At 44.0% G+C, this 24,305-nt stretch overlaps 1 protein-coding gene across 42 annotated transcripts in view; it reads left to right on the plus strand.

Annotated features, from left to right (window-relative positions):
* Positions 1-24,305, plus strand: part of LOC119223808 (receptor-type tyrosine-protein phosphatase delta-like) — a 291,447-nt gene that overhangs the window by 82,236 nt on the left and 184,906 nt on the right. For all 42 annotated transcript variants that reach the window (XM_037481241.2, XM_062560985.1, XM_062561004.1 and 39 more), the window contains exon 5: positions 24,007-24,080. The gene's annotated coding sequence lies outside the window, so the exon portion shown is untranslated. The remainder of the gene's footprint in view (positions 1-24,006; positions 24,081-24,305) is intronic.

Raw genomic sequence — 24,305 nt, forward strand, 5'->3', positions numbered from 1 at the left:
ATTAAATGAACAAAAGCAGTCAAGTAACTGACACAATATACGTAGATTATTAGGGATGAGGCCATCACGGAACTTAAGAAACAATCAGGGAATCTTCTTGTTATTACATCATCTTGTTATCTCATGTTGACAAGGAAACTTGTGCCAAGGACATGTTTCTCGAGAGCAGAAATGTGTTGTTTAACGAGTCTCTTTTATTCCAGTCAGCTTGCGAAAACTCAGAAGTGGTTTCAGCGTAGCACATGTATAGCGTTGAGCATTCATTTTAAGTTCATTCTCTAAACTACATGTGCAAATACTATTTCCGAAATACACAGGAAAGATGCTGCAATTTATAAGCCATAAAACATTGTATTAACAGGACAATCTGTTGGAATATTCATCTGAAGTCATGCGGTCTCTTTTGAGACAGCATCTGGCCCGGGCTGGCTCAAGCATCCTTGCTGCATTTTGGCAGAACATTTGAGAATGAAGAAGACCACTGGACAGAATCCACGGCCTTGCTCCTCTGAAGGTTGAATGTCAGAGGTCGCTGGGTGGCCAACCCATCTGCCGGCCTGGCACTGCCACTTACAGTCCAGGCTGGACGTTCGTAGAGTGGCATGTTTCGTGGGAGTCTCAGCAGAGACAGGCTACGTCCCCCCCCCCCCCCCCCCGCCTGTTCAGACGTGTGCTCTACGTCTACATGATAGCAAAGTTATTTCTATTCCAATAGATTATGTCATTCTCACTGCTTTGTTAATAATGTTTTAACAGATCAAAGTTAGATAGTGATTCATTTTATGTTTTTGGGGGTATCAATCGTACACAAATGGATATGGTGAAAATTGTTGTAGAATTACAGCAATACTTGCATTGCCCGAAAGAAAATCCACTATTACATTGTGTCATCAATAGCGGATCTGAATTTACTCGAGCATGAGCCTGAATTTATGGTAGGACTAATCTAAAAGGAGGCCCGGTGTAATTTGTATGCACTCCCATTGCATTTTGATAAAGTGCATACAGCAGAATGCACGTCAGATATATTCTATTATATTCAAGCCCGATACTGATAGGAAAAAATCTGAGGTTAACCTTCCAATTGCTGTAACACCTGTGAACAGTAACTAAAATATGAAATGTCACACAGCCTGAGTACATAGATGGGGTGTTTACTAGAATAGTCATGTCATCCTACAACAGCTCCATCCAAAGAATAGGAAACTTTTAAACATGCCATTCAAGCCACATTAGCCTTCCAGAGACAGTTTAGAAAACATTTGATCAAGAACGAGGGAATTGTGTAGCACTCAACACTTGATGTTCATGTTCAGCCTTGGTATCAGTCACATTTTGATATGTATCCTCATCATCATTCAGACGTTCACACCATACAACAGAAGCACCGCATTGTGGTGTCAGAAAGTGGCTTCATCCATTAGATTATTTCCTCTTGTTAATTCCCCTTAACAGTGGAGCAAGCCCCTGTGTCATCAGTAACGGGCCACAAAGCATTGATCCGTCGAGGCTGCACCACATTTACCCTGCAGAGCTCTATGTTTGCACAGAGCTGGTTCCCCAGGTGCCAGTGCGATACCACTTTCACTGTCTTGACCGACACTTAGATAGACACTTGTGCTAATTAGTCCTGTGTGGCCTGGCATATGGAGAATCTAGGTTTGCAAATGCAGGTGAGGATGTGTCCTCGCCTGCATTTGCCCTGGAGCCAGATGGTTTTTTTCGCCCCACTATGACATGTGCACTGCCATCCGTGCGGGTCGAAAGAGGGAAATCCCTGTGAGGTTGGTGTTTGCTTGGGGCCTCTATGTCCGCGAGGCCTTGCTAAAGGGTCGTCCTTTGGGTTTACGAACAGAACGGCAACCGTGGGACTGGATTCGAGCTGGAAATTTAATGGGTTGATGAACAGCTGTGTTTTACGGAGGAAATGAGTGTTATCTCAACACGAGATTCTGAATGTTTAAAAGAACTTTGGTTACACATTATAGGGAAGGAGAATCTCCATAGTGGCTTTACTGTTCATTTGTTCAGTCAAAGACTCTAGTCAGAAACTTGTTAGAATATTAGCCCAAACCATGATTTGTTCTTGTGTCTTTCCAGACACCACTCACTATAAAACGGTATTACCGTAATGATCTTTTCTTTGAATTAATTCATCCTTATCTATTCCTATTTGGCTGTTTTTCTACTTCTTTTTAACAGAACGCTTCCGTTTTTGGTTGTTTTAGCCTTTCCTTGTGGATTTGCATATTGTGACATTTTGGACATTCGGTATTAGCAAAACAAATTTAAAGTAAAGGCAATTAATATTTTTTTTTCGGAGATGACAAACAGTGGCATGATAAAGCCAGGTCATGTCTGAACCATTTTAATAACAGATGTAGACCAGGTAATTGACAAGGCGAACATAAAGTAAGTCTAAATTGAGTTAGGTGCATTATCATTATAAGGACTTAATCCGCTTGTTAAATTAGATGTGTGCTATTATTAAAGCAGGCAGGGCTTTCACTCAGTGTCACTAATTCCTCCGACGCCTTGCTCCTAATGAGAAAAAAAGGAAGCACTTCTAAGGAAGCATACATACTGAACGGCAGGTAGAGATTATCTTTCAACTTCACTCACTTTCACTCACACACTATGTCTTGGTCATTATCATCACTACACAGAAACCAAAGAAAACCACACACACGCACACAGGCATACACTTGCAGCCTCGGTCGGTGTGCCTATGCTCTCAAATGAATAGCACTTTGTAATAAAGCCGGACGGATTTTCAAAGATCATTACAAGGCTCTGGGGAAAACCGCATGGAATAGCGACCACTTAATACTCCATGATTTAGCACAAAATGTAAGTTGTCATTCTCTTGTCAAAATCTCCTCTTAGCTCTTAAGCATACATTGACAAGTAACAAATGATAAAGTAGACACTTGGAAAGCAAGAAAATGAGGATTAGCATTCATTAACCAAATAATGCAAAATGACTAAGTGTGTCACGACGTAGCCGATCGGAATAAATAAAGTGTTACTTTTATGAACGCATTCAGTGCAATTGTCTGACTATAATGTGATCCATCCTCTTAAGTTGCTTTGTTTTTTTCGTGTTTGTCCTCATGCCAATATGCACTGATGTGTGATTTGCCATTAATATAACGACCCTGGTTGGAGAGGGAGACCTTCAGCATGTCGGGCATGTATGAATACGCTAACTCACATAATGGCAGGCAACATACCGAGGGGAACCATTCACTGTCTTATCAGGCTATCTGACAGCACACAATGCTAATTCAGGTGTGAACACTGAACTCATTTGCATTCAGCAGCCTGGCCATGCGTTCAGAAAGATTGACTGTCTGCAAATCTCGTTGCTTCTCATTGGACAAACAAAAAAAAAATAATCATAAATGGATTAATCGTTATGCACTGAGCAGACATAATACGACAGCCAATACCATATCAATCACTGTGCAATTAAAATTGACTGATAATGACGCAACATTAAGTGAAGCTGATTGATAGTTTTTACACACGGGAGGACGAAATGATGTTCCGCACGCTGCACATGTGCGCGCTCACACACAGAAACGCACGCAATCCGGCACGCTTGAGTCATCCGCAAATCCACACTCCCGTTCCATAATGTTATTATCTAATTCTCCACGGTCTCATTTTTCACAAAGCCCCAGGGTGTGTGTGTGTGAGGGACAGTCAGGGTTGAGCTCACACAAGCCCGGGCTGCACACCCGACTGCCAGTGAAGGTCTGTGTTGGTACCATGTGCAACACTGCCAGAAGAAAACGGGCAAATGGAAACGACCCAGACGGTCCTGCAACACAACATTGTGCGGGACCAGTCGGTAGCAGCTGGTTGAATATTATTAGTAGAGATTCAATTTGGAGGCTGACTATTCAAAGGACGTTATTACCTGGGAGATAAGTAGGCTAAGGTCTTTACAGCCACACAATGCGAAAAAAGACCACAGAATAACACAGGGGTTGGGTTGTTTACCGAGGCCAATGGATTTTTTCAAAGCTCATTTTGTAGCTTTGTCTCTGTTTTGAAAAGGAGAAAATAGATAACTTTATCCCATTGTGTAGTTGTAAATTCATGTAGTAATGTGATGCTATATTATCTTCAAATCTTTTACAACGTGCAAAGTTGGCAGACAATTTAAAAATACATTGGGTTCATTAATAAGAAACAATTGTGTTTTTTAAATTAGGTTTATTGCATAAACCTGCTTATTATGAACATCAATTGTATTGTATATTGTATATGGAACAAAAATACATGAATCTGAATAATGTATTTATTATATTTCTGTAAGTGAATTTACAGTTACAACAACAGTGCATTCCAGATGTGAAAAATATAAATGATAAATGATGTGAATGTCTTATTCATCTTCATCGTGACTGGTCAGCGACTTTAAAAAAACAGGGTTGGTTGTGAAACTCGATCAATTTTTGGATCCTATCCGTTCTCATAAAGGAGGTCACCATTTAATGAACTTGTATTTTGCGTTTTAATTTCTACAAACGTTATTCCTTCCACAAGGTAGCGAATCAGGACACAACATTTAATGCATTGTGCAGGATTTCAGAGTTTGGATTCAGGAAGAGTTTTCTTTTGCTGCTATTGTCATAGAGGTAATACATTATTTAGTGCTCGTGCTATTACATCTGCCAACAAGGTTATGTTTGCCGTCCGGTCCAGTGTCTGCTTTTTGGTTGGTTTGCTTGTTTGTCTCGCCATGGACTCAGCAGATTCTAATGAAATTTGGTGGAGTGAGGCAACAGCCCAAGGAAGGAAGCTATTTGTATTAAGCTTTGTGGTCATTTATCACGCTTTGTGTTTTCACTCAGCTGTAACTTCTTCAATAGAGTGTGAAGAAAAAGTTTGTATTTTGTCTGTAGGCAATACAAGACTGTAAGATGGTTGATTACCCTAAAAGGAAAAACGATAGTTTGACAGTTTTAATACCAATTCAAAACTTTTGAAGACATACATGTCAAATGGCTAAAATATCTTTTCATTGGTAGATAAAATGTTTACATATTCCATGAACTATTTCAACACCTACTGCAGCATGGACTGGAACAAGGTATTATAACGCGCCTAGCAATGCTGCAGACTTCCTGGTGTTTGTTTTCCACCAAAAATGTTCCTATTTCCAAAGCAAATTCTTCCTGTGGTATGTAGTAACAAAAACCCCAGCCTAGAGCCGTGGAATCAATCAGCAGACATGCCAGTGAGTGGTATTGATGGCATTCGGATCAGATGGCTGGACTGCCAGCAGATAGCCACACACATGATTAGTGTCAAATCAGTGACATCATTTAATGTGAGGTTTCAGACAAGAGCCAGCTGGTACTGAGGAGAGCAAACTCTCCATCACGGCTTTGGTTTAGCGGCATCATTTTATTCGTGGGCACAGGTGGTGGAAAGAAGTGGTTGGAAACGCTGCCTCCGTCAGACCAGCAGTCCATCACCTGGAGGCGAGGCCACGGACTACTAAATCAAAGAGCAAAGTTAGGCGGGGCAAAGCCAGGAACCAAATCAATAACTCTCACCATTGAATTTAACGTTTGTCTCGGCAATGCTGTAAGAAATCGTCCATCAGTCTTTCAACGTCCACGTTAATATCTCAAAAGATGTTCCAGAAGCGATGCGCCATCGACATCCTAAGAGGTTCATGTGATCCGTTCATACACTTGAATTTTTTTTAAACAATGTCACAAGTGTGGTTATTGCCGCATGTGTGTTCACAAGTACAGGCGAACAGCATAAGGTGTAAATTTTCAACAACGCTTTACCCCTTTGGAAATTGGGAGAAAAAAAAACGTTTCTAACACATCCACAAGAATAGCAATGGCATCATCTATAAATTTAGATTGACGCCCCCTCAATGTGTGATTTACACTAATTAACAAGCTTCCCGCTTGAGAAAATGCCGGTCTCCTGCCTCTTTTCACATTGCCTCCTCTTGTTTCTGCTGCAAGTGGCAAGTGGAGGACAAGCGTTAACACTGGTTGAGTTTTTGCTCGTTTTTATGTTCATAATATAAAAGGTGACGGGGGAAGAGAGATTTGAGCACTTTTCTTTGTGTTCCTTCAAAATTACAATAAGAATACGGCTCACAATATTAATCGTTTCTATATTTCCATATCAAATCCCTAGATTTAGTTATTTATTTCTATATCTCTGATATCTACCCTTCCCTTCTCTGCGTGCCCGGCCACATGTCCGGACCAGCGTGATATCCGCGATGGCTAGCTCAAAGCTAGGCGCATTCAACACTGTCTGCTGTGATGCTTTACATTAGTAAACCCCAAAATACAATATGATCATGAAAATGAGCATGATATGAAACATTACTGTCTTCCTTTCAGATGATCATTGTAGACATCTCTTCATTGCTTGTATTTCTGATTAGCAAACTTTAGCATGCTAAATATGGTAATAACACATAACACCAGGCCATTGCGAGAATTCGAAACGTTAGCATCTATTTCAGGGCTCCGCTGTGCCGGAGCGTGGCCTCACAAACTCTCGTTATTGATATCACTCCTCCGACTATAGATCAGCATCTTCATTTGTTCAAGTAGGATTAATTGCTATCATAAGGTCACGTTCTGTGTGTGTTTTGTGGAATCAAACTGTACATTTCTTCTTGGGGCATTCGGGTGGTCTCTAAACTGAGAGTTTATTTGCTTTCAATCAAAAATCTCTCTCAACAATCAACATCCTTTTTTCATTTTCATTTTATTTAATGACTTTCAAAACACTGTTTTGAAAGTCGATGTCTATTTTGAAGCATGACATGAATAGACACGTAATAGGTTCATTCACTCAACTCTCTACTAACAAAGCATTTTAATCAATACCATTATCCCAGTTTTAACTGTGTTAACAAAGACTGCCAAGTTAAACAACTTGTAGGCTTGCGAGCATGAATATTATGATTCTGCTTAACCACCGCTGGGTGTTGAGTCCCCGCACTGTATTTTTAAGGCTTGTGAAGATCCAAATGTTGAGTCTCAGAGGTGTATTTTTCACAGAGAAACGGGGCTAACTGTTACAGCTCTCATCCAGCACTCACTTTAAGAGGTGTGTGTTCTCCTATGGCTTACCTTCAGGACACTCCTAGGTTTCTTGTTGGCTTTCCGTTGTCAACTACAGACTTTGCATAGAAGGCTTCTGTGTAACGAAAGGCCGACCCAATCACACCGTTCTAATTCCCTGATTAAGTTCCTTGTTAAAAAGAAAGTCACTCGAGCTCTATTAATAAGATTGAGTTTCCCCGTTTAATCCAATCTAATGCATGTGTGAAACAAGCCCCAGCTCTTAATGTTTAATGTATAATTAAATGTTCTACATGGCCAAACTTGCGTACAGGACAAATGGATGTTTTTGATTTCCCATTTGCCTGCACGACACAAAGGGCCACAGACTTTAGGGGAGAGAGACAAAGACTAACAGACTTGGCCCACCCATCGCCCGTTGAAGGTATTGAGGTCTAGTCCCAGATGCCAGACAAAATTCTTGACACCGGGCGTGTTTGATGAGCCACAAGTTAAAGTAGGCTTCGAAGGGTAAATCATTTTTTTTCAAAAGGATATCGTTCCTGATACGTGACACCCCGACCCCATCTGCAACAGCCTAAAAGTTGCTACGGTAGGTTTGTATTGTTGTTTGTGTGTGTGAGTTTTCTCATTTGGACTTTGGTTTACCAGCGAGGGACAGCATGGGTCTGACTGAGGTGGAGAGTGATGTCTCACAGTCCGCTGAGCAGTAGACATGGCCGAGTCTCCAGAGTCAGCCTTCATGCTTTCAACGTTCCTGTCTTGCTGTCCGTGATGGCGTTCCACACAGGGCTGAACTATCTGTGAGAAATTGTGATTAGTCTGATTGATTTTGGGAATATTGGCTTATCTTCCAGTCTCGTATCAGACCTCGATAAATCATCCAATCAGAAATATATGATGTGCTTCAAAAGTTAACCTGGCAGGTTACACAGTCCATTCTAAACACACCTATATGATTGCCGCATGACAACATGAATGTAAATGTTGTGTGATTAAAGCAATTTTATGTATTGTATTTCATTGAGTGATCCCAAATGGTTAAAAAAAGAATGATTTGAGACCTGAGAACCTCCAGGTTAGGTTACAGTGAAGGATTCTTTCTTACTTTTAGTTTATCCATTTATTGCCAACTCACAAAATGAATGCCGATTTAAAATAAATGTCTTGGCCCCAGTTCTCCTTCCATATTGAATCAATGCTATCTTGGCTTGATCACACACTTAAAGTAAAACGTACCATTTGAGAATTGCAACATATCAAACTATTTCAGCCCTGGCTCTCGACTTTGCCATCCATGTACTTGAACCTATCATCTCAGCGAACCCTTTCATATTCCCCTCTTTCCTTTCTCCTTCCCACACCACTCCAACCAATCAATAATCAATGTGCGCAGGCTGCCAAAGGCAACTCACCTGTGATACTGTTTCCAGTGACTGGACAATAGCCAAGCCTTGATCAACACACAGCGAGGCGCTAGCAGATGCACCTTGTCACCCGCTGGCTTTGCAGAGCTTCACACTCGGGGGGGACTCTTTCCTGCCTCCTGCCGCTCCTTTTCACACTCCTTCCAACTGTCTCCTCAGCCACGTCGCCTTGGAGTCATTTAGATCTCTCCCGGGTGGTTCAAAATAAGCTTGAACACACAGGCGGGCTTAAACTGATGGATAGTTTTTAAGGAACATGAGTACATTTAAGGATTGAGATGAGTCAGCCCCTTTCCTCTGACCATCTGAGTCCGCCAGAGAACGTGCTTTGCAAAACTGTATGTGCCCAGTTTCCATTGAGAGCAAAGTATGGAGATACCTTGTGAGGTGCTATATCTACTCACACATGACAATATCCGGTGTGTGATGACGGAGGCATCCCAGATAATCAAATACTGTATTGCGTGGTACGAAATGTGTCCAAGGTTGGCAGTCTTCTCGTTATCCCATGCTTTTGTGTTGTCTTATTGTCAATGTCCTATCTACCTAACTCTTCCATAAACCCTCTTCCAAATTAAATTGGACAAAAGATCTCCCCCGACTTGAGAAATACCACACCCATCGACCTTCGCATCCCTCGAGGAGGCAAGGGCCGGCGCATTGATCGATCTCACTCCTCATGGCCTCGGTGCTAATCTTCCATGGGAGTGACAGGAGGTGACGGTATTTCCCCGTTCAATCTGATGCATTCACCTTCAAACTAAACACATTTTGGATAGCCGCTGACCTTCCAATGAAAAAAGGTGGGTGGGAGGTTTGTTTGCGTGCTTGTTAATAACTTATTCATCAATCAGGCTGCATCCTAAAGAAAACATTTCCTGAACAAGATGCAACGATAAGCAAAGAAGAGCAGGCCGGGTTTGTCAGAAACGGAGCTCGTCTTCCTCTACAAATCTTCCAAGGTTAAACACACTCTGTGCTGCCGCTATTCCACTACTTATTCCCTGATGAATTGTATTTCTGACACTAGGTAAGACCCTTTCAGTCCATTTTGTAATAACATGAAGCCTTTACTTCCTGAAACAAAATCCCCTCTGGGAAGATTATTACGGGGGTTTAAATAAAAGTCATGTGATCACACGCTAAATTGAATAATTAAACGTGCTATAATCACTCTGGATTCAAGCAGCGGTGATTAGAGCGGAGAGTATTCTTTACATGCTAACAGTGAGAGCGGCACTTTTTAACCTAGGCCTCATCTGGGCAAAGGAGGCCGAGGCTGTGAGTTCTACATCTCTGACACAGAAGCAATCGAGCGTGGCATTGTTTCGCTTAGAAGTATTCCATAACACATTTCTCACAAAGACATCACTCTGAGCTTCTTCCTCATACGAATTCCGAAAAACAGCAGCACGGCAAACCGCAGCAAGCAAAATCAATAATTGACAAGAAGGGAATGGAAGTGCATGTTTAGTGTGTGATCAAACGTTCCTGGGGGCCGAAAAGCAAAGCACTTATCTTCTTCATCTGGAAATTCATCGGCTACTTTATCTTAGAGGTGTCAATACATTTTGGTTCTGGATCAATACTTATATTTGGTTCATTAAAGGAGTACTGCAATAAAAAATCTGCACATCCTCATAGTGGGGAGTCTCACAAAGGCAAAGCAGTAAAGACAAACATATCCTGGCTTCTGGAAGTCATGCAGGATTCCCACATTACCCACCATGCAATGGGGTCATGACTTAGACCAGCCTGCCACAATCTTTTCCGAAACTAACAAAATCATTTTGTTGCTCAAACCTTTTAAAGTTGCTTCCAGTTCCTGACCGTTATATATCAGGATATTTTTTTATTTTATTTCAAATAATGGAATATCATACTAGGGCCCGCTAACACATGGGCTCGAACCCGGCTCTACTGGTCCAGGGACAGTCTCCCAGACGATCGTAGCGCCCTGCCACATCCATGCGATACCATTTCCAAAGTGTGACAGCCCGAAGCACAATTCAGCTGCAAACTTTACACCCACTTTCATCAAACTCTCCAACTGCCATTGGAATAAGGCGGGCGCGCGCACACACACACACACACACACAACTGATGGGCATCTGCCTGTCCAAATGCACTATAGTGCCCGGTTGTTGGAAAGCTAAAGGGACAGCGACAAGCACTTAGCTGGTCCCTCAGCAACCAGTCCCATTTACCTTCCCCTTATCTAAAGTGACAAGAGGAGTTTTCCAGCCATCCTATGCCTGAGGCTCATCCCGCATTATCTCTGACTCCGCCAGCACTACCCATCTTGTGTCCCCGATTCCCGCAATCTAAAAATATGCTAAAAGAAGCATGTTGGCACTGCTGGTAATTCAAATTTGGGAACCAGTCGTGCTGCAAGGGCGTTTTTTTTTTAAAAACTTTTAAATCATACTGAATTGGAGGACTCCGGATAAAGTGTGCTGAGGTCCGGTCCAGTTCCCCTTCATCTCGTGCTATGAACGGCTGGATTTACCAAACCGATAAATTGTATGTGAAGAATGCAAAGTGACAAAACATGAACCCTAATTCGATATTGATTGCCCACACTGATGTTTATACTTTTGCATGTCTAATACTCTTATGGTACTTATAACCACTACTCACAATGTGTTCTTTTTTATACCACAAAGTGGCCCAAACATCATGTTAAGCAGTTCAATGACTCCACAGAAGCATTCCCACAAAAAAAACTTGACACTCCTGTTCACGCGGCACAGACCGCCCCAACCTAAAACACATGACAATGCGTGACATTAGGCTGTTTTGACAATTTTGAGAACTCGAGCGCTACGAGCAGAAAAACTGTTTCTCCTTGTCAGACAAAGCAAGAAAAAAAAACCTCTGCAATCACATCTAAGCCCCCCATCCTCTCTTTTTGTTTTCTTCTAACTGCTAAGCAGCAAATTGTCCCATTTTTCTGTGCTCAATTAAAATGTGTATTAATTTGAAAAAAGCCCCAGGGACTCAAATCATTCGGAGTGCATTCATTAGCCATGGCTCACACTTTATAGTGAGTGTATGCAAAACAAAAAATGATGGAAACTACTTTTTGTTCTTCACAACAAAGGAATGCTCAACCCGAGCTCCCTGTTGTTTGTGCAATGGCCCCCGCCGCCTAAAGTAAGGGCTGAGAGCTCACATATAATGAACCTTGGAAGCAACTCTTCCCGCGAAATCAATAGTGACGAGCTCTTTTAAAACTCTCAACTTCGAGCCTTTGATGCCCGAGAATACATCGCTTTGCCGTTAACTAGGTCTCCCGTCCAGGCATTAAGCATGCAGCTCACTCTTCGGCCTCCATTTGTCCCCTTCCCCACACCGACTTGCGCTATTACCCGCTACAATTACACCGGACACCGCGTGTGTAGACTACGATTTGCTTTATTTACGAGCCTGATCATTCCCACTCAGCAAGTTTATCAAATGTTACAGTTGCATTAAGGTCAATCGGTAAATCCGTGCGCGTGACAGCAAGCTGTGTACAAGAGAGGCTGCTGGGGGAAGGTTTAGTGTGCGTAAACCCCCACTTGCACTGCAAACCCTTCTGCAAACCACACAATGCACATCTCACAATCTTCAAAAGAGCCTTCGATATTCATCAAACCAGCTTAACGCACAGTTTGCGGTGGAACATACAGATTTTGACTGAGTGTCTCCATCTGTATGTGCGATTTAAACAAATGGAAACTGCACGTGTGGGTGGGTATTAACACAAGCAATGTTTTTGCCCCGGTGAACTGCACAAAGCATCAACGCGGGAGTGAATTTAAATGCATCCTGTCATGGGCCGCCTTTGGCTGCTTTGCTCACATTCTAATTCACACTTTATTGCTGTGGCTGTCAGGTGGATTCAATATTCGCTTTTAAGGCTTTCTGAGTGTTTTAAGTACAGGCGGTCTACTCTGCCATGCTAGCCGTCACTGTCACATTCTGGGCCATGATCACATATGAACCAGGCTTGTTAAGTAGCCCCCCCCCCCCACCCCCCGCCACGCCTTAATTTACAGCCTTACAAATGTGAGGAATTACGTTTGAAGCAAAATCCAAATATTCACGCCTCACAGTCCACAGTTAACTAATTGATGGCATTGTGCAAATCCCTTCTGTGGACAAAAGCATGTTAATTTTAGCGACAACATGCCAAAGACATCTGAAACCGCCACATGAATATTTGAAATGTTCCTTTTAATTAACCCTGTGTGTGTGTGTGCGAGGCGCCACAACTACAGTACAAAGTGGTACCTCCATATGTATAAAGCATAGTCATATTGTTAGACAATATTGTCTGTGCATTCATGCAATATAAATATATGCATCTATGAAGGTTGCAAATCTTTACATATTCAAAGAGATTTGTGCAGCTCGTTTCATGTCGTTTGCATAAAGGGTGCTTGACCACTGGAGTGGTATGTGTGAGATTGCAGCTGTGCTGCAGAGCCCTTTAGAGTAGACTATTATGCGATTAGATCTAATGTAGGGGGACTCAGCAACTGAAAGCCATTTCTACAGATTATAACTGTGGATAGAGTGTGGAGGAGGATATATAAGTGTGCAAAATGGCTGAAAATGAATCCAGTGTTCATTCAGACATTTTTGCAGTTTTTTCTTACTGTTATAGGAAAAGAGATTTTTGAAGTTTTAGAACAGATTAGAAAAAAATCAATGCTTTTAAAAATGGTGATGTTAATTTTATTTTTCATTTTCTAATTCCACATAGCTATAGAATAGATTTGGTTTTCTTCCAGTACGCCTTGTCTGACAGTAGTGTTCTTGACCCAGTCAGTTAATCCATGTTCATTGTCCAGTCTCAGACTGATTGAGTATAGCACAAGCATTAATAAGTTGCATGTTATTGTAACAGAAGAAATTGAGTTTTTTTAGTCCATGTTATATTTCAGCTGAGCTAGTATCATTTTAAATTAACTCGTTTCCTGACCTGAACAAATTCATGAGGATGAGAAAAAAAGAAAAAGCTATTGCTGACTGTCAACTTAACTTCTGGAACCGGGATGAAAAAGAGAGGAAATTAGCTAAACGGCTGTCTTTTATGTTTAATAGAAAGAATTAGGCCTCTCTTTTTCAATTTTTTTCAAAACAGGTCATTGTGCCAGTATTGGTTACAGCCATTTTGCCCAGAGACGGTGACACTGTAAATTGCCAATTACAAAATGTCAGTTATCAGAGCGGGAATTATAGCCGTCACAGGCTTGCAAAACACAGATGATTCTGAAAAAAATACAGGGATCTTGTACGAGTTCATACATGTGGCCTTTAAGAGATTAGCAACAGTTGGAGAGAGCTCAGGTAATGCGTTATTTTAAAAAGGTATACTTGATTTGATAGGTAGTAGAACTTTCATGAAGCACTAGTCCAATATCCCGTCATATCCTAGATGTAGGTGCTCTTGCTACTTTGTAGTCTACTCTGGTTGCCAGGCAACCGCATTCAAAGAAGTAACTATACCGCCAGGATGAAATAGTTCCAGCACCATGAAAAAAAATGTCATATTGACATTGGCCTATACGTTCAATCAGGATTTATGTGCGAATTGTAAAAAGGAGAGATACATTGTGGACATTCATGAACTTCAGAGGTGCTGGTTGCTGTCGGCTACTCTGCTTCCAAGTGTAACGCTGGGCCAGGCTAATCCACTGACAACTCGAGCTTCACATCTAATGAGCAAATGAGACGGCTCATCATCCAACTCTTGGGGAGAGCATATGTGAAATTTTTGAAATGTCAATGTATTCCCGATTCATCCCGATACGGCATGAAGTCTCAGATGACTCTCAGAACTCGCTGCTCTGCGCAAAATCAAATGCTTCCCCTGACGGGGTAGTGAAAGCATGTTCTCTGTCACGATACAGGGACTTGTTATTTTTTGTTCTTTGATGTGTGGTTTATCAGAGCACACTTGCTTGCAGTTAGAGAACTTTGTGTTCTGGCTCGTAACGCCATGGACACGGGTTAGTGTTTTCTCTTCTGGTGTAAACACTATACAGGTCCTCATCCTGCTCCTTTCCATCCCCACACTTACCAATCTGGCCTGGGTTTGTTACAACTGATCCATTTTCGGTCAAAATAATGCCAATAACGCTGAATACACCTGACCACTTCACCTAACGGCAGCTGGAAAAGCAAAACTTGACACCACCACACAACACACCCACGCAGGCCTCTTGAATGAAAAAAAAATACCAAAAAAGCCAGAAGCAGCCCAATCAGTAAAGCAATTTTAATGAGCATCTTCCCCTCTCCATCTATCAGAATGGAATTAGGACAGCACTCAACGACTTAGGGGAAGGAAGCTGCAAGAATGAGGGCATGTGGCAGGAGGAAAAACTCTTCATTAAGGACAGTGAAGTGGTGGTAGGAGGAGAAAAAAGGGGGAAGAGGCAACAGAAATGTTTCTACAGTCTCCTCACTACCACCTAATCAGGGAGACAAAGCCGGTCAGAGCGTTTGTTATTTCAGCTAATCCCTCTCCGCGCTATTTCATCAGGTCTGGCATTTGGCTGCCTGCATTAATTAGAAGTCCGAGTGGACGCCCGTTAATAACCGACAAACGGCCCGCTAATGAGACGTGGTCCTCGTGGGCCGTGTCCTCTCACCGGCCCGGCTGCCTTTGTCGGCGCCGACGGCTCTGTGTGCGTCGCGTTGACCTGCGGCAGATTTCTTTTATTGATGATTCAGGCTGTTTTTGGTGCGAGTGGCGATAATGTACTGTCTGCCCTTTTGGGAGATAAAGTGTGTTCTGGCGCAATAGTGTGGACTTGTTGGGAATGCCGGTGTCCTTACCTATTTTTATCTCGGCTCCCTTTCCTAAAAATGTCTTTCGGCTCTCCACTTTTCTCTCATCCCAACATTTCTCCTTGTGTTTGCTCCCATTCGCTCGCTCACTCTCTCTCTATCTCACCTGTCTCTCATTTTTTTTTTTTTCAGAGCTTCCCAGAGGAGACGAGAGTAAGAGCCCCTATCTCTCATTTGCACACTCTCCTCTACTTTTAGACTGTCTGCTCCCCTCCTCCCATCCCCCCCCCCCCCCCCCCCTTTCCCGCCTTCATCCATATCAACACCCGGTGAATAACCCTCTCCCTGATATTCCTTCGCAGTTCCCCGCTGTCTTCCTGACTGCCTCTCTTCTGTGTCTCTGTCTCGCTGGTCCACTTTCGGGTTCACACCCTACGCTTTAATAGTCTGTCCTCCAGGCCGCGCTACCTCTCAACCCTTTGTCTCCCCCCCCCCCCCATCCAGTGATGTGACATTCTCAATCAGTGCCAAGCGCACGGTGAGGCTCTTCACTCAGGGACGGGCCTCAGATCAGCTGCACCCAAGGTGTGCGCCACGTCTTTGACCTCAACCGTCTTCTCCAGGTTCAAATGTTGCTCACTGTATCTCAGGCAAGAGCAACCTCTCCTCATTTGTTACTTTCTCTGTGCCCTTGTATTGGCCTGCCGTTTTCTTTCCCTTGGCCGGGGGCCTCCTTCCTTCTGTATTCTTTTGCTGTTGCTCCATTTAAAAGGTAATGCTTTTATCAGACAAGGCATGTTGACTAAGAACAAATTCTTATCTACAGGAACAGCCTCGGGGAGTAGTTGGCGGAGGGAGGAAAAGGTCACACTCATTCCCACCCAGGAGCCGCCCCGGCACTGTACTGTTTGCCGCCCGAGCAGCTCGGAGCGGTCGGAATGCCCTGCTAAAGGGCACTAGAGACGAGCTTGAAAGAGTTCTCTTGACGTCTGTCCAATTTCTGCCCCTCGTTCTGCTTTCCTCTGCCGGCTTTCATTCAACCCGTCCCTCACCCACTTCTTGTATTCCTCCATCCGTCGCCTTTACATTCACTCCCTCTCCCTGCTTTTCCCATCTGTCGCTTGCTGTCACACATCAGGAGCGAGCATTCAGAATATGTCAGAGCGCCGTCTGGTCACTGAGTTTCTCTTTTTTTTTTTGAATCGGGGAGGGTTTCGTTCCGTCTCCTTCCTCTTCTGTCACCCTGCCTCCCCTGGCGTTGTAAACAAGTGATCATACCTTTGAGTTATTCCATTTTTTCTGGCCTAATGATTCTCGTCGTTGGCGCGGAGCTGAATGTTGAGGCACTCGCAGATCCCCAGTGCAACTGAGCCTTCATCTTTCAACTTTCAAACCCAGAAGCTCCTCAAGTCCTCTCTTTGGAGAGGAAGCACCAAAAGCCAAATCTCACAATCAATTTGTCAGGGAGCCAAGTTGTCATTATTTTGTGTAAACTGCCATGATATTACTATCATTAAAATGCGTCAATGCATAGCAATCAAGGGTGCGATATATATCTTGCCGAGAAGTAGGACAGAACACACAGTGTGTGCAAACAAAAGGACTCCCATGAACACAGAGTCTTATTTACTTAGAGGTTTTCATATGCGAATTCACCTTCCTCTCTCCCTTTTGGAAGAAGCGATAATTCTGAAGGGATGAATGCTCAATAAGCACAAGCCCTGAGTAAAATATTCAAATGTTGTCCTATTTACCAAAGGCTGCAGAGTCCCTCTCCCACCGCCGTCACATGTTTGTTATGTGATATAAAGAAGGAGGCAGCAGCAACTCCAGAGACCTTATCCACTGATATTATGCGCCAAGAGGGATCTTTTTATAGCGGGTGTAAACACATTAGTTTGCTGCGTTCAAATCGGTACTAAATGTAGGCGATCGTAAAGTTCCGGGCAAAGTTGAAATGTGCCACGTCTTCATTTAGAGAAGGTTTCGAAGGATGCTTGAGTGTTTGTGACCTGGGAGAGGAATAGTACGTTTGTGTGTGTGTGTGTGTGTGTGTGCTTATGCAAAAATCCTGTCTGCTCTCACACCTGTGTGCACAGGAGCGTGTGCGAGTACATGAATGCGTGTTGGGCCTTTCCGGGCCGTGCTGCCAGCCGGCTGGTATCTCCTTGAGTCAGACGGACGGGGAAGCTGCCGAGGGGGCGCTGATTGTTTGAAGTGTTATTCTCTCTCTCTCTCTCTCTCTCTCTCTCTCTCCCGGAAGTTCGATCCGCCCGGAGGAAATTTGTCATGTCGTTCCACCTTTCTGATTCCAGTATGGTGGGGGGGGGGGGGGGGGGGGGGGAGGAGAGCGGAGGGAAGGCGATTTGTTCCCATTTGCTTTCGACATCTCAATAAGCACACACTTGGGTGTAACAGACCGGTAGAGGTAACTGCGGCGTCTGTTTGGCCTTGGCTGTAAAATCATTTTATATCATCTCTCCCCCCTTCCAGGCTTGAGACGGAAGTTGGCCAAGCAATTGACACACTTCATCTTCAATTGTACCCGCCCTTGGCTGAAGATTTGTTACACTTTTGGCAACAAAAAAAAAAAAATCTTTGTATTTCAATCTAAAAAGCGTTCATTTTTACTTCGTATCACCAGACCTCTGTCAGAAAGCTGATATACGTCTTTCACCTCCTGTCATCTCGTTCTCATCATAACACCGTTCTCCCTCGTGGTTTTCCTCCCCCATCCATCTCCTCCCGTTCTATCTAACAGAATCTTCCCAGGGCTTACAGTCAGTGCCGGTGGAAGCTCTTGTCATTAAATCTAAATTGAATACCTTTTCTTCCATTCGTTAATTAAAGCTGCTCTCTCTCTCTCTCTCTCTCTCTCTCTCTCTCCTTGTCTCATTAACACAACTCCTGCGAGATCAATCAAATCCCATGGACAAGAACCAAAAATGAGGCCAAAAGGGGAAGCTAGAAGGAGGTAGAAAGAGGGGCATTGGTTGTAGTGCAGAGAGGGAGGAAGACAGAGAGAGAGAAAGAGCATATTGTGTAGAGACAGAGAGCCTTTAAGAATGATTCAGCCATTGCTACTCATCCCTTCCTTTTTGCAGGAGGGCTCATGTCAGGAGTATTTTAAGTGCTTTCCATTCCGTTGTTCTCCTTTAATCCTGTTAGATAATTCCCTTCCTCCCTCCTCCTTCCGCGTCTTCCTCTCCATTTCTCTTCATTCCTCCTCCTCCTCCTCCTCCGCTCCGCGCTGCCCACTCAGCAAACGGCCAGTCTTATGCTCCCTGCCACACAGAAAGAGGCTCGAGTGTGCCTCAGCTAGGTAGAAGAAGGGAAAAAAAGGAGAGGAAACGAGAGGAGGCTTGGAGGGGGGAGAAGATGACATAAATGTGGTGATGCTGGTAAGCGGTAGAGAAATCGGCCGGGCGGTGCGGGTTCATGTTATGGGGAGGGATGGAGGGTGGACGCCAGCCAGGACAGTGGCGAGTGATACACGCAACTCGTAGTTAAGATGCATGCAGACACACAAGCTGGGACGGGGTCAGGGGGTTGATTTCTAAAAGCATGTGATGAAGAGAGCATTGTAGAACTGGAAATGAAAGAACCGCAGCCAAACGCAGAGGGACCGAGTGGGTCAACACACACATGTTATAAAAGGAAGGACTGTCCGGACTTACAAGTGCTTTTTGTTGGCCCCCTTGTCCTATCCCCTGCTTCCTTCATGCCGTCTCAATCCAGTGAGATTCAACCTTGTATCAACACACAATACGTGACGCAATGTTTCAAACCTCACCTGTGACCGCTATGCAGATCCTGCAGCACTCTGTCAGCATAACGAGAGCGGCTTCTACAGGGAACTAAATACATTTCCCACAAGCCCCCCCCCCCCACCCCAAGCCCATCATTTACAAGAGGACAATTACAAATGAAGGAGTTGTAGAGCGGCAGCCCGGCACTGTAGTTCATCTGCCAAGACGAGGTAGCCCACTTAGAGGAGTTATTAAGGTGGGGCAGCCACAATTCCTGGGGTTCTTTTTTTTCGTGGCTAAAAAATGGGTCACGCGAGCGGATGGGACAATTTGCTGCACCAATAGCACGGCCTACTGGCCAAGGCTCCACACTGCGTGAGAGGTCTGTGCTCGTGGATTCGAGTGGGAGGAAAAAAATTCTGCGGAATCACAAGCCTCATTTCAACCCTTATTTCAGCCATCACTGAAAGTGGATGATTCCCTTTGATACAAGGTGCTTGGCTTTACGCAGCGCCATCATCACCACTTACTTGAACAGGCCTTACTTCTTATTCACGCTCCGACCACCAGATCTACTTGCGGATTCCTACTCTTCCTCTCACTGCCATGGGAGTGAATTTAGCACGAAGCGGAGGCAGGAGGGGTAGGCCCCCGGTGCCGAGAAGAATTTGCATGACCCAAAAATGCCCTGCCTCTTCTCCGACTCCATAAATCAAAGGGAGAGAGAGAGAATCCCCAAACGCCTCCCTTCTTTGTCCTCAAAGGTGATAAATTGATCCCTGGCTGGCTAATAAGCCGAGGCACAGGGCGGCCCAAACTTCCCCAAGATTTATGCGGCGACAAGTGGATTTATAGAGCGGGAGATGTGAGAGATCTGGAGAACAAAATCTATTTACCTCATCCACTATCCCAGAGATTTGAGATGGGAACTCCTAAGGGAAACCTGGGGGTGTGAGCCTCGAAGAAGTAATGTATCAGGACAATAAAAATAGACTATCTGTCAGGGAAGCAATGCATGTAATGGAATTATCTGCTTTTGATTGATGAACATGTGTTTCCATATACAATAGAATCTCAATCCATGTGATAATGCTCGCTGCGTTTGGATAGGCCACAATTCAACACAATTCCCGGTGGACTTTGGTTTCCTGACGCCGTCGCCCTTTCGTTAAATCTGATCTCATAACAGCAGACTGCTGAAAAAAAATCAATACCACGGAAACTTAAGCATTCTCAGGTTCTTCGCCGGTCTCACCAAAACGAAAAGGGAGGCGAGAACGGGGAAGGCAATCCGACAGCTTGCCTTTGCGCGGCCCGTGAGGAAACCTTTTAAGGCAACTCAACCAGTCATCTTAATGACGTGAGGTGATACGGTGACAGGAAAAAGCGGTCTTTTCAGAAGATGATCAATGCTATCGTCTTCTGCATAGCTGACTGGAAACAGGGACAGAACAGAGAGGCGTAGAGTTTCCCAAGAGGAGCCCCCTTCCCCCCCCCCACCCCCCCCCCCCCCCCCTCTCCACGTAATTCTACCACTCCAGCCGTTACGCGTTTATCCTCTTCCCGTCATCTTTCCGCTGCGTCTTCCAGTTTCATCGTCTCATCCAATCATTCCACCCCTTTGCGACGCGTCTTCATTCTTCGCTGCTCAAGCCCTTCCTCCTTTTCCACTGTACCGCCTCCGACTTCCAGGCTTCCGCACATTATCTCTCCCCCCTCTCGGCGCTGTCGGCGTGCTCATCCTGTTGTCTTGATGAGGCGTAGTTGAACGATTGACGTTGCTCGTGCTAAAGCAGATCATGACGGCCTTTGGGGAGAAGCCGTTTCAGCAGGACGCAAAACTCAGCTGAGAAGCGGGGCCTTTGCAGACACAGGGGAGGATGGCTGTACTCGACTATTCTCCACCAGCACAGAACTCCACATTCTTCTTCCCTCTGGTAGAAACATGGACAGGAGAATACGGCACCCAAAGTGTGCAGAGGATATGATGCTGGCTATTTTTATTCGCTAACACGCCTATTTGTCACATGAAATACGCATACAAGTCATTAAAAGTTGCCGCCACACGACGTGATTTTGTTTTTTAAATTTGTGTCCGAGTTCGGCCGGCAACATTCGTCACTGAGAAAAGCTCACCAGGCAAGTGTGGCATCGCGTCAAAAGTAGCCTGACAACTGCAAACGTATGCAAATGTGTCTGAAATAGAAAACCGCCTCCAACCTAAACCAACCCATATGTTATTTTGGGCTGCATCATGCCACTTCTGAACAGACATAAATGATGTACCACATAACTAATTCCATCTACGTGGGACTCTGACGCCACCTTGTTTCCACTGAGCCAGCTGCTGGAGAAAAAGACAGAGAGAGAGAGAGAGGGAGGGAATGGAAAGGAAAAGAAAAGAAAGGCAGATCACTTCCCAAGTGCTCATTTTTTGCCGCCTTGTTTCGGCACGGCGCACCAGAGCTGACGAGCTGAGCACAGAGTTTTTGACACAATGGTGTCAAACGCGGGACAGTGATGTTCAGCGCACACACGAGCCGAACAGCCTGGCACCTGCTGGCAGCATGCGCACACGAACTGGCTTGTTATCAAGCCGCTGTGGCAATCGATGTGTTTGAGAGGGCCGTGATCCCTGACGGCACATTTTTCTTCTCACGTGGTTTCATTAGAGAACCCGAACCGAACCGCTGTGACCAATTTGCAAAGGGTTTGAATCTCGAAGTTGTGTTTATGATTCATAATGTATGATATTACCTCAGCAATTTAATAACCCAGTAAGTTGCAACGCTTGGAACAAGAGGTAGGTAAGCTAGGCTAGCAGTTAATCTGTGCTTTGCTGATGTATGCGTTTCTGTCTACAGAGTTTTGTTTCACCTCTTCCCTCATGTTCCTGGAAATAATTTAACTGATGGGATCCTCGCTGTGAAAATGCCATGCCGTGTCAGCGTTGAATAAGTCTAGTCCTCCTTTTCGGGGTGAAACTTTAATCAAGAAGCTGTCTAACAATTGCTGTCAAAGCTGCACAATATAGATTTGTATGTTTGCTATTTATCTGATGACTGCATTGCATTCTGAGAGGTGTCTCTTGTGAGTACCAACCCACAGAAAATTAGACTCAAATGCTTTCTTCTGCGGAAGCCTCTTCGAGGGTACAAACTAATCAGCTCAAGGGTTGGTGAGGCTTGAAGTTGGTTTTATGGTGGTCTAACAATAATTATAATAGCCCTCCGCAGGCCACTTCCTATGCCGTCCATACAAGTATGATGGCGCCATTACTGTCATGCTTCACCAGCAGTAAAAAAAAAAAAAAAAAAAAGTTCCCACCTGATCGAAGTTTTTAAAGTTGCAATAGGCTAGTGAGGAAATGAATACGTATTTCTTTCATGCAATCTGTAAATTCCACAACTGAAGGTCGTATCTTGTACTTTGCAGTATTTCCTCAACCAGAAGCAGAGTTTAACGTACCCGGCAGTCGGAAGATATCGAATGCAATGCGATGGATGGATGGATGGATGGATGGATGGATGGATGCGATTCAGGTCGTTGTGACACTAAAAGCCACTTACGTCACATTTAAAGTTTGAAGTGTGTGTCGCCCGCATCAAAGTGAATCGCCAAAGTAAAAAAACGGGAACATTCCATTCGCCCCTCGGTCTGCCAGTGGTGTCTGCACTTCTGGAGAATATTAAAACAACACTTGCAACACAATCTCAGGTACAACTGTGTCCATTAACAGAACACCAGCTAATACGATTTTTTTTTTTATCGATTTCCGCAAAAACCTACTTTTTCCTCACAGCGGTTGTCTGGAGATTCAATACACTTTTGTTAAGCTATGGGCATTTTAATAGCTACAGACAGGTTCCATTAGCATGGCTTCTTGGGTGACCATGGCCGTGTTTCTCTAAATCATTGAGCTAATTAAACAAGCTAATTAATGAGTGTGCTTGGAATGGGCTGCGTGAGCAGACGCTGCACTTTGTTGGCTTGCATAATGAAAGAAGTCCATTTTTAGACGGGGGAAAACGAAAGGGGAGGGAGAAAAGAAACTTTGATCTTGAAAGTAAACATATGTTTTTTGCATATTAAGTGAGTAGGCAAAGTTGAAAAAGAAAAAAAAAGATGAAGTGGGATTACAGATGCAAAAGGCAAACTAGATCCACACTGGTAATGCTTTGAAGATACGGCATGGAGGCTGCAGATAAGAGAGGGTAGTGTGTCCAATAGTGTCCAAAATCGAATTATCAGTGTCATTGTCATGCAAGACAAACAGGACGACGATGCGTCGATCACTGGCACCACCACGCGAGTCAGTTTAGCCAAAGCAAACACGAGCATTTGCTCCTCTCCCGTTGAGGAGCCCAGCTCTGTCCTTTCATGAGGTAAACATGGAAGAGCGTTAATATTGATGTGTGTGTGTGTGTGTGTTTGTCAAAGCTTGTGTGTGCTTTTGCAAGGATAAAGGAGGACCTTTATGCTGCTTGTCGATCATCAATCCTGAACCAAATCAATTTTGGTCACACCTATGCGCACTGTGGGGTTTGACACTTGTATGTTGTGTATGTGCATCTGTGTGCAAGTGTGTCAGGTGCATATTTGTGCCTTCATGCAGATAGCTATGGGTACATAAGAGTCACTGCCAGAAATGATTACATAGAAGCAGGCATATCTAGACATTTTGTCTTCAGTATGAGGTGGAGACGCGGTCAGCGCTCATGTGGGAGTCTATTTTTAGCAGCTCTCATTAAGCACAACTGAAAATCACCTCCTTCAAGCACATGAGGCATGTGTACAAAAGGCACTATGCTGATAAGACAAGCAATGTATGTTGGTCGCCATATGTCTCAACACAAGAATAAGTTGACATCTGTACAGGGCAATGATCCAAGCGGACAATGACACGATGCATTCCAGCATGGCACCCCTTGACTTCTCTTCCTTTTTTTTTTCCTCCAGGGAAATTCTGAGGAGTTCTCATCTTTCATCACTCTGGTCCGAGGCAGCAATCGCAAAATCATTATTCCAAACAGGTAAGATACATTTAAAAAAAAAAAGAAAAACCTTCCTAAAAATTGTGTTATTGGATAAGGCACTCCATCTATGACAATCACTGTCGGAAATCCAGTTTCTATTGTTAAAATGTCAATGCAGCCGCAAAGAAATCCCCCATATAATATTGTTAACCCCCCCCCCCCAAAAAAAATCGAATGAAGGGTCAAACAACCAAACATTGTTAGTAAAGACAAATCTATAGA

This window comes from Pungitius pungitius, chromosome 1, assembly GCF_949316345.1.
Source record: "Pungitius pungitius chromosome 1, fPunPun2.1, whole genome shotgun sequence".
Lineage (NCBI taxonomy): Eukaryota > Metazoa > Chordata > Actinopteri > Perciformes > Gasterosteidae > Pungitius > Pungitius pungitius.